This window comes from Labeo rohita, unplaced genomic scaffold, assembly GCF_022985175.1.
Source record: "Labeo rohita strain BAU-BD-2019 unplaced genomic scaffold, IGBB_LRoh.1.0 scaffold_572, whole genome shotgun sequence".
NCBI classification, from domain to species: Eukaryota; Metazoa; Chordata; class Actinopteri; order Cypriniformes; family Cyprinidae; genus Labeo; species Labeo rohita.
The window spans coordinates 1-15,786 of record NW_026129496.1 but is presented as its reverse complement, the minus strand read 5'-3'; the positions used below and the strand labels follow the sequence as shown (position 1 = coordinate 15,786).

At 35.4% G+C, this 15,786-nt stretch overlaps 3 long non-coding RNA genes across 3 annotated transcripts; all 3 read left to right on the top strand.

Annotated features, from left to right (window-relative positions):
* Positions 1 to 1,843: 1,843 nt before the first annotated feature.
* LOC127161190 (uncharacterized) lies at positions 1,844 to 4,318 on the top strand. Its single transcript, XR_007826986.1, has 2 exons — positions 1,844 to 3,278; positions 3,428 to 4,318. It is a non-coding gene; the product is annotated as an uncharacterized LOC127161190 (long non-coding RNA).
* Positions 4,319 to 8,284: 3,966 nt separating this feature from the next.
* Positions 8,285 to 12,021, top strand: LOC127161189 (uncharacterized). The gene is made up of 4 exons (XR_007826985.1): positions 8,285 to 8,374; positions 11,334 to 11,529; positions 11,626 to 11,688; positions 11,796 to 12,021. It is a non-coding gene; the product is annotated as an uncharacterized LOC127161189 (long non-coding RNA).
* A 1,192-nt stretch (positions 12,022 to 13,213) lies between these two features.
* On the top strand, positions 13,214 to 15,629 carry LOC127161187 (uncharacterized). The gene is made up of 4 exons (XR_007826983.1): positions 13,214 to 13,320; positions 14,492 to 14,686; positions 14,816 to 14,878; positions 14,986 to 15,629. It is a non-coding gene; the product is annotated as an uncharacterized LOC127161187 (long non-coding RNA).
* The last annotated feature ends 157 nt before the right edge of the window (positions 15,630 to 15,786 follow it).

Sequence of the window (15,786 nt, the reverse complement as noted above, 5' to 3'; positions counted from 1 at the left end):
GCTCAATAATATACAGGCAACAGAAATCTACAAAAACAGAAAATAAAACATTTGAGGAGGATGAATGCAAGTGTACAGGGTTTGCTACAGGAACACAAGCGCAGCTCCAAATGTGCAGCCATGGAGGACACGCTAAATGTGTAAAAGCAAACTCAGGAAGGTTGTCCAGGATGGTGAATGAATCACCATCATATACTGGAGTTTAAGGTCCTGTGTTTTCTGCAACAGCATCAATTTTCATTCACAAATATTAGTCCGCAGTAAAATGCATTGCTGAATATCATGATCATTCAGTATATTAAAACTGTCAGTAACAGTAACTCACCTCATCCTGGACCTTCTCTGATTCATCAGAATGAGATTCTACAGCTTGATCATGAGAGACTGAGATATCAGTGAGAAAAAAAACATCAGTACATGTGGATAGCAGTGTCGCAATTTAGCTCAAAGGGAAATGTATATAAATAATTATTATTAATTATTATTAATTACAATTATTTATATCAGCTGCCAGTAGTAACTGTAGCAGAATTATTTTTTCATCAACTAATCTGTTCGCCCAGCGAACATTCAGTATAATTTTTGTATCGACTCTAAGAAATGATATTTTCCTGGCAGAAAATAACTTTCTTAAAGTACTATTGCATTAGAGCATGTAGCTCGAATTGGAATCGTAAAGGGACATTAATTTACAAGGCAGAATCAGAATCAACACTCATGTAATTTGTGCACAAGAGTTTTATTAACGAAGGACTAACACATAGCTAATCTAAACAAACAAACAAGTTACTCATGCATGGGGGAAGGGTCAGTGAGAAGCAGTTAGAGAGAGACAAGGAAATGAAGCTATGAAAAGAGTCAGTTAACCACTGTTGTGGCAAAATAAAACTGACTCTCACCAAAGTAAGAGACAAACTCAGTCAAATGTCTTTTATAATTTATTCTTTGCAAAGAAGGTCAGACAGTCATACAGAAACACAGGTTACTGCAGATTTCTGTAATCTCTCATCACAGACAGAGAATCTAATACATTACTCACGTTTTGGTTTCAGAATCTCCATGCTGTGCCATCTCACAGCTTTCACTGTGTTTGTATCTTTTGACGCTTTAGATTTGGGCTCCTTCTGTTTCATCTTCATTTTTTCTGTTCTTGCTTTTCAGATGATCAAACTGCAGTTTGTTAGGCATTATTTTCTTCTCAACCTGTCTCAGAATGTCCTCTTCACACTTTTCTGTTTTGAACAAGCATAACATAAAAAGTTAACATTTAGGCAACAGTCGTATCTGTTTGTTGTGTATCATCCCAAATAATATTTGTCATTTTTAACTGGTGTCAATTCATCACAATCTTTTCCAAGAGAAAAATGGGGATGTTCAAGTGACGGGCACTTGAGTGAGATACACCTGAGGTTTGCAAGTTTAGTTTTCAGTACCATGAACATAAACCACCGTTCAGCTGCAAGCAAAGTGACATTTTCATTATATGGTAGTCAACATTTAAAGTGGATCAAAGTTCATCAAAGTTGTTCAAAGACAAGAACGGATATTGTTTTGGTTTTAGGACAACTTTGATTAAAAAGGTTTTGATCCACTTCAGATGTTGACTACTGTAATTTATTCAACAGATATTTTTTCTTTTGTATTGTGGCTGGCTGTACACGTCCCTGTAAAATCAATTCTGAGAATTGTTTGTAAACACATTATAAATGTTAGAAAGGTATTGCTGAAACATGCTACAAAGACTGAACTATGTACTATTTAACTAACCGTTTCTCTGTGCAGGGTCAAAATCATGACTCGATGAAGAAGTCACTGAGCATGGCCCCTCCCCTAACATATAATAATACATAATTCAAGAAGGTTTTTCGACATGAAGCAACAGACCGATCAGTGTGTGTCAAAGTACACAGAGAGCAAACGACTCCTTTTGTTTTTCAATCGCTCTCGTCATCATACTTCTCATCGTCCTGATAACTACAGCGCATTAGCACCAGTGGTTTGCTGCACACCAAATTGTGCAACGTGTAGCTTCTTTAACTGTAATGACTTTCTATGATGCAGAACCCATGAGCCTTCTTTAGCTGTTAACCAGTGCTAAATTTTGGGCATGTCGGGGGAGGTTAGTTCAGTTACAGCTTTTTAGTTTAACCTCCAGACCAGTGTGATATGTATTAATATTCCAATATAAAATCAAAGGTTAGCTCCATATGCACCACAGAGGACTTGACTGAAGCCCTGAATATTCACTGACCCTCACTGACCAGCTCCTGGGTCTCAAACCTCCCGCTAAACTGTAACAGTGTAATACAATGATCTATTCTAAACATTACAAATATTTCAGAAACCTCTTGAGAAAAAATACATAATAAACACACACACCATCTGGAAAACACTCTCGTCACTTATTTGCATTTTGGAACGAGTGATCAAAAGCTATTAATGTCACTTAAGTGTAATGAAGAACTGGAAATAATTCCAGAAGTGCTGGGTCACGCATGGCCAGCAGTCCGAGACCATAGTTCCACCCGCTGAATTGTGCAACATGAATGTTATAGTCAAACATTAAAACATTTGTACTGCATGTCTTTTCCCGGCACTAATTTATTTCTCCCATTACCTTGACGACGCTGCCCTATTTCATCTGACTGTCAAGGCGTTTCACGGACTGTGAGTAGGTTTCGCATATTTTTAAGCAGTAGGGGGATTCATGGATTCATGATCTGACTACTGCAGTGAATCTCTTTGTAAAAATTTGGGGGCATTTGTTCATGGAGTCAACTTAAAAAATGGCTACCAGCTTCAAAATTTACTTCACAATGGCTCTACAAGCCAAACATCAGCGCAGTCACAGTGCGTTTATGTACTAGTGACTTTGCAAAAGCAAGCCTTTTCACATTATGACTTATGACTTATGATCGTAAATACGATCTTTCCTATCTTTGGTAAGCTGCTGAAAATAAAACTTGCAGGTGTATCTTAAGTGCCCATCACTTGACCATTTTATCTATTTAAAAAATATTAGGTTGGGTTGACACCAATGTGTTACAAATATTACTATGGATGTACAAAACAATTAATATTCATGTAATGTTTGTTTAAAGCTGACAGAAAGTGTGAGGAGGAAATTGTGAGGCAGGTTGGGAAGAAGATAATGTCCCACGAACCGCAGTTTGATCATAATTGCAGGAATATGAAGAACAAACAGGAAAATTCATAAACTATACATGCACACTCTGTGAAAGTTAGATGGGACAGCATGGAGATTCTGAGACCACGTTGTGAGTATTGTATGGAAATCACAAAAAATGAGAGTATTTTTGTCCATTATCATAACACCAACCTCTTCAGTGATGAAGTTCATTTAAACCTGCTACAGGACATTCACATGTACTGATGATTTTTTTTTTTTTTCTCACTAATATCTCAGTCTCTCGTAGTCAAGCTGCAGAGTCTCATTCGGATGAATCACAGGTCCAGGATGAGGTGACTTTATTCACCATGGTTCATTCACTATCTGGGACAACTTTCCCCAATTTTCTGATATTTTGTGAGTTCTCCACGGCTGCACATTTGGAGCAGCACTTGTGTTCCTATAGCAAACATACTGTACATTTGCATTCATCCTCCTCAAATGTTTATTTTCTGTTTTTATGCAGTTTTCTGTTGCCTGTATGACTGAGTTGAGTGAGTCTGCTGTTGTTCTGTCATTTCAGGGGGCAGCCGTGGCCTAATGGTTAGGGAGTGTCTGTGTGTGTGTGTTTGTTCACTACTCAATACTGTGTGTGTGCACTTGGATGGGTTAAACGCAGAGCACAAATTCCAAGTATGGGTCACCATACTTGGCTGCACGTCACGTCCTTTCCTTTCCTTTCCTTTCCTCCTTATTTGTGTGTTGTGTTGCAGTGTCTGACTGTTACATGCTATTTTAACACTTTTTTTTTTTTTTTTGCTGAGAGCCAGGGTTGTTGTTTAGTTTTTTTTTGAAGCCTTATATGATGTAAAACCAATTTTAATTTTTTTTTTTTTTTTGTAGCTATAATAAGGAGAACACATTTGTGTTAGAGTGGAGTTCAGAAGAGAGCGTAAATGTTGTTTTAAACGTTAAAATATTAAATGTTGTTTAACTGACTTCATGATGCAACCTGATGCATTCCATTGTACAATCATATTTTAGTATCATTTTATATCTGGTTTTACATGATTTTACATTATAATATTTGAAAATTCTTTCCACTGACTGTACTTAATTTTCCAAGAAGATGTCAAATGAAAAAAAGTGTTTGTTTATCAAAGGTGTAAATAAAAGATTGAATAATTACCAAGCTTATTTGTTTTTTTTTTTTATTATTCTTAAACAAACATGCATTTTACCTGTCATGTATCTTTTAGAAATCGTTTATGATAGTCAGCTGAAAAGAGAAAACCCTTATATTAATCAAAACAATAATTGTTAGATTAGTCTAAATAAAAAATAATCATTAGTGGCAGCCCTAGAAGCATTCAGGTAAGAAAATCAAATGTAGAAATCACTTTAGTGTATTCATTCCAAATAGTTTTTAAAACTACAAAAAGAGTTTAGTCAAGAGCAGTCAGTAATTGTTTAATATTAATGTGACAGATGGCCTATAGTATATATTAAGACCTACTATAATGCACTGGTCTAATACTGTTACACATGAAATGTTTTTCCCCAACAGGTAACCAAACATTCTTTTAAAACATATATGTAATATATGTGAAAAATATTAAAAGGGGGCCAAAATCAAATATTTAAATATGTTTTTGACATATATTTAAAAATATACTTACATATAAGTATAAGGTCTATTTTCTTCCATGTATTTAAATACATGGAAATGTATTTATTACTCATATATTTCAATCTATGTTACTTCCGTATGGGAGTTTAGTCAGCTTCTTTGGTTGTGAAGAGTTTCCCCGAATGCAGAACCCATTAACTTGATTAAAAACAGTTGTTGGTTTTTCTTTTTGGGTTGGGAACTCTAGAGTTTTCTCCCGCTGTAGATAATGGGTAGAGGTAAAACTTCCTTTATTCTAAACATAACCCCACCCATTCGTTGACACCGAAGTGGAAATTTACTTCAGTAAGTCGACACCACCAAATGCTTTTCAGCAACTTAATGACATAACGGACATTACATACCTATTGTGTGTACCCAATGCTTCTGACAGGCAAAGATTCAGCGAAAGCTTTTCAGAAACGGTGAGTGTTTTTCGTACCCCATATATATTTTAGACGTTTCTGACTTATTTATGATGTTTAGAATAGATGAATGTAGTGCAAAACCTCGAATAAATTTCACTGTCAAAGTTTAGCGGTAAGACGCAGGAACTGGGGTCAGTGGATATTTGCGGCTTCAGTCAAGTGTTCTGTGATGCATATGGAGCTAACCTTTGATCTAATATAGGAATATTGGCGACAAACTTTAAAATATCACTGGAGTAGTCTAGAGATAAAAAAGGGTTTTCATAACTCTACCAACGTCCAGGAAAGAAAGTCCAGTTAAAAAAAGAAAGAAAAAAAAAAAAAACTTAAATTAGGTTCATGGGTTGTGCATTCACGGAAAGTATTTCCAATCAAAGAAGCTGACTACACTGCAGTGAAACTCTTATTTGTATTTACACTGTCTTGGCTGTAATAACTCCATAGGGAACACACACAGTAAGGTTACATCGCAGTACACACACTCCATCAGTGTCTCTATAGCTCCACCTTTCGGTAGTTGTGTTAATTTGTACATAACTTCGCTCATACTATTGGTGAAGAAACAGGGACAGACAGAGTTGTGTCATAATGTGAACGCAGGGATGTCGGAAGCAAAATAAATGATTTAATTACGTATATATTAGTATATGTCACTTTTGAATTATTTCCTTCATTTTTAATTTTATTGAAAACTACGACGGCGTTTTAGTGCCACCTTAAAAAAATAAAAAAAATCTAAGATTACGAGATTAAACTCGTAATAGGCTACTGGAGACCTCAGATGTATCTGCAAAAGCAAGCCTTTTCACATTATGACTTATGACTTATGATCGTAAATACGATCTTTCCTATCTTTGGTAAGCTGCTGAAAATAAAACTTGCAGGTGTATCTTAAGTGCCCATCACTTGACCATTTTATCTATTTAAAAAATATTAGGTTGGGTTGACACCAATGTGTTACAAATATTACTATGGATGTACAAAACAATTAATATTCATGTAATGTTTGTTTAAAGCTGACAGAAAGTGTGAGGAGGAAATTGTGAGGCAGGTTGGGAAGAAGATAATGTCCCACGAACCGCAGTTTGATCATAATTGCAGGAATATGAAGAACAAACAGGAAAATTCATAAACTATACATGCACACTCTGTGAAAGTTAGATGGGACAGCATGGAGATTCTGAGACCACGTTGTGAGTATTGTATGGAAATCACAAAAAATGAGAGTATTTTTGTCCATTATCATAACACCAACCTCTTCAGTGATGAAGTTCATTTAAACCTGCTACAGGACATTCACATGTACTGATGATTTTTTTTTTCTCACTAATATCTCAGTCTCTCGTAGTCAAGCTGCAGAGTCTCATTCGGATGAATCACAGGTCCAGGATGAGGTGACTTTATTCACCATGGTTCATTCACTATCTGGGACAACTTTCCCCAATTTTCTGATATTTTGTGAGTTCTCCACGGCTGCACATTTGGAGCAGCACTTGTGTTCCTATAGCAAACATACTGTACATTTGCATTCATCCTCCTCAAATGTTTATTTTCTGTTTTTATGCAGTTTTCTGTTGCCTGTATGACTGAGTTGAGTGAGTCTGCTGTTGTTCTGTCATTTCAGGGGGCAGCCGTGGCCTAATGGTTAGGGAGTGTCTGTGTGTGTGTGTTTGTTCACTACTCAATACTGTGTGTGTGCACTTGGATGGGTTAAACGCAGAGCACAAATTCCAAGTATGGGTCACCATACTTGGCTGCACGTCACGTCCTTTCCTTTCCTTTCCTTTCCTCCTTATTTGTGTGTTGTGTTGCAGTGTCTGACTGTTACATGCTATTTTAACACTTTTTTTTTTTTTTTTTTTTTTTTGCTGAGAGCCAGGGTTGTTGTTTTTTTTTTTGAAGCCTTATATGATGTAAAACCAATTTTAATTTTTTTTTTTTTTTTTTTTGTAGCTATAATAAGGAGAACACATTTGTGTTAGAGTGGAGTTCAGAAGAGAGCGTAAATGTTGTTTTAAACGTTAAAATATTAAATGTTGTTTAACTGACTTCATGATGCAACCTGATGCATTCCATTGTACAATCATATTTTAGTATCATTTTATATCTGGTTTTACATGATTTTACATTATAATATTTGAAAATTCTTTCCACTGACTGTACTTAATTTTCCAAGAAGATGTCAAATGAAAAAAAGTGTTTGTTTATCAAAGGTGTAAATAAAAGATTGAATAATTACCAAGCTTATTTGTGATTTTTTTTTTTATTATTCTTAAACAAACATGCATTTTACCTGTCATGTATCTTTTAGAAATCGTTTATGATAGTCAGCTGAAAAGAGAAAACCCTTATATTAATCAAAACAATAATTGTTAGATTAGTCTAAATAAAAAATAATCATTAGTGGCAGCCCTAGAAGCATTCAGGTAAGAAAATCAAATGTAGAAATCACTTTAGTGTATTCATTCCAAATAGTTTTTTAAAACTACAAAAAGAGTTTAGTCAAGAGCAGTCAGTAATTGTTTAATATTAATGTGACAGATGGCCTATAGTATATATTAAGACCTACTATAATGCACTGGTCTAATACTGTTACACATGAAATGTTTTTCCCCAACAGGTAACCAAACATTCTTTTAAAACATATATGTAATATATGTGAAAAATATTAAAAGGGGGCCAAAATCAAATATTTAAATATGTTTTTGACATATATTTAAAAATATACTTACATATAAGTATAAGGTCTATTTTCTTCCATGTATTTAAATACATGGAAATGTATTTATTACTCATATATTTCAATCTATGTTACTTCCGTATGGGAGTTTAGTCAGCTTCTTTGGTTGTGAAGAGTTTCCCCGAATGCAGAACCCATTAACTTGATTAAAAACAGTTGTTGGTTTTTCTTTTTGGGTTGGGAACTCTAGAGTTTTCTCCCGCTGTAGATAATGGGTAGAGGTAAAACTTCCTTTATTCTAAACATAACCCCACCCATTCGTTGACACCGAAGTGGAAATTTACTTCAGTAAGTCGACACCACCAAATGCTTTTCAGCAACTTAATGACATAACGGACATTACATACCTATTGTGTGTACCCAATGCTTCTGACAGGCAAAGATTCAGCGAAAGCTTTTCAGAAACGGTGAGTGTTTTTCGTACCCCATATATATTTTAGACGTTTCTGACTTATTTATGATGTTTAGAATAGATGAATGTAGTGCAAAACCTCGAATAAATTTCACTGTCAAAGTTTAGCGGTAAGACGCAGGAACTGGGGTCAGTGGATATTTGCGGCTTCAGTCAAGTGTTCTGTGATGCATATGGAGCTAACCTTTGATCTAATATAGGAATATTGGCGACAAACTTTAAAATATCACTGGAGTAGTCTAGAGATAAAAAGGGTTTTCATAACTCTACCAACGTCCAGGAAAGAAAGTCCAGTTAAAAAAAAAAAAGAAAGAAAAAAAAAAAACTTAAATTAGGTTCATGGGTTGTGCATTCACGGAAAGTATTTCCAATCAAAGAAGCTGACTACACTGCAGTGAAACTCTTATTTGTATTTACACTGTCTTGGCTGTAATAACTCCATAGGGAACACACACAGTAAGGTTACATCGCAGTACACACACTCCATCAGTGTCTCTATAGCTCCACCTTTCGGTAGTTGTGTTAATTTGTACATAACTTCGCTCATACTATTGGTGAAGAAACAGGGACAGACAGAGTTGTGTCATAATGTGAACGCAGGGATGTCGGAAGCAAAATAAATGATTTAATTACGTATATATTAAGTATATGTCACTTTTGAATTATTTCCTTCATTTTTAATTTTATTGAAAACTACGACGGCGTTTTAGTGCCACCTTAAAAAATAAAAAAAAATCTAAGATTACGAGATTAAACTCGTAATATTTCGAGAATAAACTCGAAACTACGAGAATAAAGTCGAAATGTTACGAGAATAAAGTCGAAATGTTACGAGAATAAAGTCGAAATGTTACGAGAAAAAAAGTCGAAATATTTCGAGAATAAACTCGTAGTAATACGAGATTAAAATCGTAGTATTTTGAGAAATAATGTCAAAATTAGGAAAAGAAAGTCGTATTTTACGTGAATGTATTGTACGCTTCCACCCACAACACAAACCGACTGAAGCTGTCAATGCAACCATTAATTGCAATGCCGTACGGCTTGAGTTTATCATATGAATCCATATGCCACAATGCGCTGGGACCCCGGCTGAAGTACTGGCGAAGCCGTTTTTCTACTGTCGTGCCGAACGGTTCTTAAAACGCTGTCCGTCTCCGTTGGCATGCATATCCCCTCAGCATTTGTTGGTAACCTTATACCTGTCGTCGCCTTTTGTTTATTTTATTTTTTGCGTTGTTTGTAGTTGTGTCCTTTTTTTCTGTTATTTAACAAAGTCCCAAAAACAGAAACATCTGATCATCATCCATATCTCTGTTTATATTACAATTGCGTTACCAAGGCAACGACTGACACATTTGTGTTTACATTCCAAAGAGTTCCGTTATCAGCACCACAGTGGAAAATGAAGCCGTATCCGTGCTGACTGGCCCGGATCGGCACGGAACGGAACGGTTAAGCGAAGAGAACGGTTCGGCCCGATAGTGGAAAAGCGGCTAAAGTCTCTTGAGAAACAACATCCTGTTCGAATAGCACACAGATGTAACCACCGATATCCGTGGAGTCGACCACTGGTCGCCATTTCAGACTGCACAAAAGAGGCAATTTCGGAGAATAAAGTCGAAATGTTACGAGAATAAAGTCGAAATGTTACGAGAAAAAAATCGAAATATTTCGACTTTTTTCTCGTAACATTTCGACTTTATTCTCGTAACATTTCGACTTTATTCTCGTAACATTTCGACTTTATTCTCGTAACATTTCGACTTTATTCTCGTAGTTTCGAGTTTATTCTCGAAATATTACGAGATTAATCTCGTAATCTTAGATTTTTTTTTTTTTTTAAGGTGGCACTAAAACGCCGTCGTAGAAAACAAATGCCTTTCCGATTTAAAATGATAGTGTTTCGACGCAAACGACCAGAGTTCGCGTCCGCCTGTTGCCGAAATCGATTTTCTGCTTTTTCACATCTCATTTTAAATCGGAAAGGCATTTGTTTTCAGTAAAAATGAAGGAAATAATTCAAAAGTTTGAATAAAGTATCTGGTAGGGTTAGGTGTATCTGAGACGTAGGTGATCTCGTCGTAATATGACGTACCCACGAATTAATATTTCGTGGCCACGACAAAATTAAGTGAACCGAACTTGTCCCCTTCCCGTCGCTGCAGTTTAGAGTGGCGTCAGTCACACATATTTTTTAGTCTGTATATTTTCTTTATCTGTCAAGAGTTAAGTTGTTTTTATTTTTGTTTATTTATTTTTTTATTTCTTCAACGTGACATCAAAGTTTCAAAACGTGACATGCGCGTATGGCCGTGCCGAGTCGAGTGCCATGCTCATGTAGCGGTGAAATGTGCAGTCCCATGCGCATATAACAGTGACAGGTCGAGTGGCAGCTGCCAGTGCCATACGCATGTATCGGTGACATGTGGAGTGGCATATGCCCGTGGCACGGAAAGATTTTACTCTTGTTGCAAATTTGACTTATAATAAACACTTTCTACTGTCAAAAGAACCAGCTCTTATTCAGCGAATAAAGTCAATAATATCCAACGTTATCTCACAACAATATACTGATATTTGGTTTCACTGGGTCGCAGCTGTATAATGGATTATTATGAAAAAGTAACAAAATTAGGATGTTAAGCCTAAACTACAACTGTTCACATTTTTAAAACAATACATAGTTTGCGCAATTTCTTGACAGAATACATCCATTCAGATAAATAGGTAGGCCAACATTATACAGCAGAGACATAGACCGCAAACAAAACTGAATACTGTAGACTCTTAATCTAGGGCTAATACAATGCAGTTTTGCTCTGTATTGTGTTTATTTCCAGTGTTTATATATGTTTGCACCAATAATATGCTACAAATATTACTAAGGATTGTATACAACAAACACACAATTGTTGTCTTAATGTTAAATTTGATGTCATTTTTGTAAACAGACATAAAGTGTAAAGTGTAAATTGTAAGAAAGGGTGGAAAAAAAAATGATGCCTGGCAAACTGCAGTCTGACCTTCAGAAAAGCACAAACAAGAATATGGAGAAGAAACAGAAAGAATCAAAATCCAAAGGGTCAGAAGATACAAATACATTGAAACCTGTCAGATGCAAAAGCATGGAGCGTCTGGGACCAAATTGTAAGTATTATTTTACACATGAAAGATGAACAAATTGTAATGCTACCCTTTTCATTGATGAAGCTGACTTAAGCCTAACTGCTTCTTTATCTCCAGTCTCTCATGATCCAGTCAGAGCTGTAGAATCTCGTTCTGATGTACCAGAAGATCCAGGATGAGGTGAGTTTACTTTACTGCCAGTTATAATGACATGAATTCATCATCACACTCAAGGATGTATTTCAGTATTGGCTAATTTTTGTTTGTGAATATTCTTGGTGTTTTAGAAAACAACAGGACCTTTATCTACAGTATCTGACGGGGGATCAGTCATGACTCGCGAGCTAGCCAAATTTCTGGATCTCCAGAAATGTATTTTCTGCACTTTATTGCCTGCACTTTATAGCTTCTGTTTTTAGAAAATGTTTTTTTCTTGTAAATTTTACATAATGTGAAACTAACGCCATTTGAATCATATTTGTAATGGAAGAAAATACACTACATGAAAAATGATGACGCTTCTGTGTTTTCCTGTATTCACCTTTAATATCTACACTGTTAAATTTTTTCCTGTATTTTTACAGTAAGTTACTGGCAGCAGGGTTGCTAGTAAGTTACTATAATTTGTTTTACAGCAATGTACTGTATTGCAACTTTACAGTATGTACTGTAATTTTAGAGTACTTTGTAATTTTGTTTCTACTGTAATTTGCTATTGTGTAATTATTATTGTGTAGTTAGAATAGCACATACGAACAGTAAAACTGTGATACTACTATAATTCAGAATACAATTACAAATCAAAAGACAATCCAAACGTATTTACAAAAGTATTTTTATTAAAACATTTCAAAACATTTTAGTATGATGTTTGCTACCCAGAGTACAGTGCATCAACAATTTACAGCCATGAAAGCATTTTAAGTGTGCAAGAATATAAATGAAACAAACACATATAAAAAAGTATACTGATGCACGGATATTAAGGAGCTCTTCTGGACTCTTCACCTCAAGATACTTATTCAGCAGTCACTTATTGAATTATGTTTTTTTCTAGAGCTTTAGTTATACTCAGAAAGCGTTCAGGTCAAGCCTTCAGTTTAGATCATTTCCTGAGAAACAAATAAATTGGCAAACAAGCAAGTTTAACGTAAATCTGAAAATAAACTAAGAGCATAATCTTTATTATAAGGAAACAGTAAGATTAAAAGTAGAGCTAGAATATGAGCACGTAAAGTGGTTTGAATAAGGATTGCAGTACAGTGTCTGCAACGCTGTTAAATGTGTTAAATATCAAAATATGGGTGAGGGATTGTCAGTGGATTAACATAAACATAATGAAGTTCTGCTATTCGACAACAGATGGCACTCCTGCATTTTGTTTTAAATTTAGAAATGCAGCTCCGTGAGAATTCATGTGTGGGGTAAAATAAATAAATATTAAATTGGAATATTGGAATAAATGTAATCCTCTTTTTATGTTCATCATGTATAGATCTCTCTGTTTCTGTTACTCCTCTTGTCTAAAAACAAGCCAGTGTGATTAATATATATATATATATATATATATATATATATTCCAGTGCAGCTTTTCAAACTGTCATGTTTAAAATTGTTCATGTTTGATGTTTGGAACTGTGTCTAAGGGCCACGTGGATGCACAGAGTATACGCAGAAGTGTAATAGGTATCGCCTCAGAGGTGGCGCTAGATCAAGCCCCACCTTAGTGACTTTAAAAGTAGCCGAGCGCTATGAGATTTGTTAAAATCTCGTGCTGCGTATTGTTTTGAGGAGAAGACGACGTGCGATTCTGTGAGTAATTCGCTCATTGTGCTGTTCTTGCAAGTAATTGCGACAACTTCCTCGAGTTTTATTGTAATATCATAACTTGATAATATTGTCTCAATTTGTAAATGAAAAGCCTCACTCAAAAGATAATCTCGGTCGCAGTCCTTTATTTTTAGCGGCTTAACTGCGAGAATGCCACATTAAGTTAGTAAAAGGGAAAAAAACAGCAAAATGTGTATATCTGATTTGACTTACATTGCGTTGTTGTTCTCTTTATCCTATTTTGCCATCTGATCAGTTAACTGACACCAAATATTGCTAGATATGGCCAGATTGTATTGGCCAGTGTTTACCGTTTTCATGTTGTGAATTTCTACTGTTTATATCGATAAAATATGCTCTTTTTTCAAATACCCCTAGGTACGAGATATACTTTAGATATTAATCAACTTTACACATTGCTTAAATGCAACATTCTAAAAAAAAAAAAGTCCTGTGCAGCTTTTCGAACTTCATGTTTGGAACTGTGTCTCAGCGCCATTCATGGTCTCACTCCCTCGAAGCGATACAGCTCCGACCGAAAACTAACAATGAAACGAATTGTTCTACCTATTATATTGTTTTTATAACGTCTATACCTACTCCAAACCTAAACTTAGCGCTTATTATAACACAAAAACAGTATTATTGTTGTACAGTGTGAAAGAAATAACCATGGACCTGTCACGCCCCTGTAAGAGCGTGACATCATGAAGCCAGAGTTTGTGCAGGTATCAAAGTCCCGCCCAAACTCCCACAGACTCAGTCACAAGATACAACCTAAAAGCAAACACCTACTACCTAAAAGCAAACTTGTTCGAAAAATGAACACTTGCTTCCTTGCTCCATACCATTCTCGCGAGAGCGCATTTCTGCTCCGCGTGCACAGATGCGGTTCCGCAGTCTAGTCATATCGCGGCTGTTACTAATAAAAGTAACAAAATTAGAATGTTAAGCCGGGTGGGGGGTGCTGCCAGGGCCGGTTTGAAAGCCGCTGGTCTAGAGAGCTAATATACTGTAGTTTTGCTCTGTATTGTGTTTAGTTCCAGTGTTTTTTATATGTTGGCACCAAAAAGATGTTACAAGTAATAGGATTGTTTACAAAAAAACACAATTGTTGACTTAATGTTAAATTTGATGTCATTTTTGTTAACAGACGTAAAGTGTAAAGTGGAAGTTGTGAGAAAGTGTGGAAAGAAAGTGATGCCCTGCAAACTGCAGTCTGACCTTCAGAAAAGCAAGAACAAGAATATGAAGAAGAAACAGAAAGAATCAAAATCCAAAGGCTCAAGAGATACAAATACACTGAAACCTGTTAGATGCAAAAGCAAGGAACATCTGGAACCAAATTGTAAGTATTATTTTAAACACGAAAGATGAACAAATAAAAGTCTTTTTTTTTTTTTTTTTTTACCTTATTGTGATGCTGCTCTTTTCATTGATGAAGCTGACTTAATCCTGTCTGCTTCTTTATCTCTAGTCTCTCATGATCCAGTCAGAGCTGTAGAATCTCGTTCTGATGTACCAGAAGGTCCAGGATGAGGTGAGTTTACTTTACTGACAGTTATAATGACATGAATTCATCATCACACTCAAGGATGTATTTTAGTATTGGCTAATATTTGTTCATGAATATTCTTGGTGTTTTAGAAAACAACCGGACCTTTATCTACAGTATCTGACGGGGGGATCAGTCACCAGCTTGCCAAATTTCTACATACAGTTATGTTTCCTCCATGCCTCCCATTCAGAGATGTGCTTGTGTTTCACATACTGGATGTTCACTGACAGTTCTCCATCAGTTCTAACAACTGTTTTATTTATTTGTATGAAATACACACAGGTGGCACAGACAGTGTCACTAATCAATCCAAATGGTGAATAACTGGCACTGCTAAATGAGCATTACTTTTTGACCAGACAGTAGATGGACTTTATTATATAAAGAGGAGCCATGAGGCCCAGAAGCCAAAGATTAGTGTTGAATTTACATTAAAGAACCACCTCCTGAACCAGAACCTTCTGAGACCAGTGTTCCTCAAAACCCCTATTTTACTCTGAACTAAGTTCATGTTAGAAAGTATTCACTATAGAATGAGGTTATGATATAAAAATTTAAACCTGTCAAAATATAATTATAACAGTCATAGTAGCCACGACAACATTCATTGTCTAAAACAAATACATGCTGAATGCAGTAGGATGTATAAAGTGAATATGTGCTATATGATTAAAAATGATTGTTAATGGCATGTTAATGTGTGCATATAATGTCACATAGGTTAACAATAAAATAAAATGAAAAAAATTAAGTAAAACTGTCTTGTCTGATTTCTTTTATTTGCTTAATAAGCTAATACTACTTTGTATTAATTGTGTAATTAATTGTTGTATTAATGCATATTTAATGGATAAGCTAACATAAGGCTGTGATTTGTTCTAAATTAAGTG